Source organism: Galeopterus variegatus, unplaced genomic scaffold (genome assembly GCF_000696425.1).
Source record: "Galeopterus variegatus unplaced genomic scaffold, G_variegatus-3.0.2 Scaffold257, whole genome shotgun sequence".
Classification (NCBI taxonomy): domain Eukaryota; kingdom Metazoa; phylum Chordata; class Mammalia; order Dermoptera; family Cynocephalidae; genus Galeopterus; species Galeopterus variegatus.
In genome coordinates this window covers 952634-954089 of record NW_007726368.1, presented here as the reverse complement: position 1 = coordinate 954089, position 1456 = coordinate 952634, and positions in this window count along the sequence as shown.

The window sequence follows — 1456 nt, the reverse complement described above, 5'->3', positions numbered from 1 at the left end:
TATGAATTATACATAATACAAATAGATATAAATTACAATTTATAATATAATCATAATATGTAAATTATAAATATATAACTCATTTTTATCATTTAAAACACAAAGTATTAAATATGCTGCTTTTTGATAACACAGGACCCTAACGAGGAGTATGTGTGTATGTGGCACTCAGTATCCTAATATTGCCATGCATTTCGACCTGACTTTTTATAGTTTTTTAGTCTCCTTTTCATTTTCAGCTGTTCAATATCATTTCAGGCTAATGGTTTTTTCTCAGCCACTCCAGATTGTCATGTTCTGATTTATTATTTCTAATTTGCTATAGGTAAATAGACTAGAATTTAGAAGAGTGTGTTTGTTTGTGTGTAAGTATCATACGATTGTGAATCAGCCCTTAAAAACTCTCCCAGGAGTAAAGTGCAGGAGTTTCGGTGACTGGGCATTACTGCCACCCTTCTCTTTCTTTCCCTAGTTCTTAGCTAAGCTCCCAATAGTTGATGTGGCTGGTTAAGTGACATCCTGATAAATGAGGTATTAATGGGCCATGATATATAAATTCTTTTCAACTGAAGGCTTAAGGAAACAATTCAAGTTTATTTCCATCCCCAAATTGTGCAACCATGATGTGCAATGTAAATAAAATATTATTCAGCATAAAGCATCATTTAACACCTAAAGAGCAAAGTATTACATTGGGATCACTAATGTTTGGAGAGAGAAATAAAAGGCAGAACATTAACAAACACTCTTCTAATGGAGTTGTCAAAGAATTACACCAATCACATGCTTCAAAGTCCCAGGTGGAACTTGTTGCTTGTTCATGCCTGCCTGAGGCCCCAGCTGCAGACTCCGCTTCTGAGGATCGAGGGAAGAGCAGTACCTGCCTATGTTTTTACATTTTCAAAGTTAATTCTGAACCAGGGTTGAAAACCGCAAGGAGTAACCCCTCTGCATTCTCACCCCCAAGTACTCGTTTTCTCCCTTTATGTTACTATTTGTCTCCTTTTCTCCTCTCCAACTCTGTTGTCTATTTCATCCTCTTTCTCTCTTTCCTCCTGCCCCTTAAAACCAGCAGAAGCTCCGGTGCTCTCTTCAAGAACTGTGAGATCTTCTGGCTTACGAAGGCACTCATTGATGGTCTAAACTTGCTTTGCTCAACATTAGTATAGCCCAGCATTCTTTGCCTTCCCATGCAGGATGCTCTCTAGCAATTATTTCCTCCAACCTCGTTATAGTTCATTATTTTTCAGTTGCCAATATCCCCCTAGATTTAAGTTCCTTGCGGACAAGTATTATTTCTTATTCACCTTGATATCTTCTATAACCACTAGTAAGTAGTAGGCATTAGATTTATATGCACATACATGTGAATATAAATATGTGCCTATTACATTAAATTGATGTTATTCATACACAGCAATAATAATGATAATGCACTACATTTATATGTGCAGTT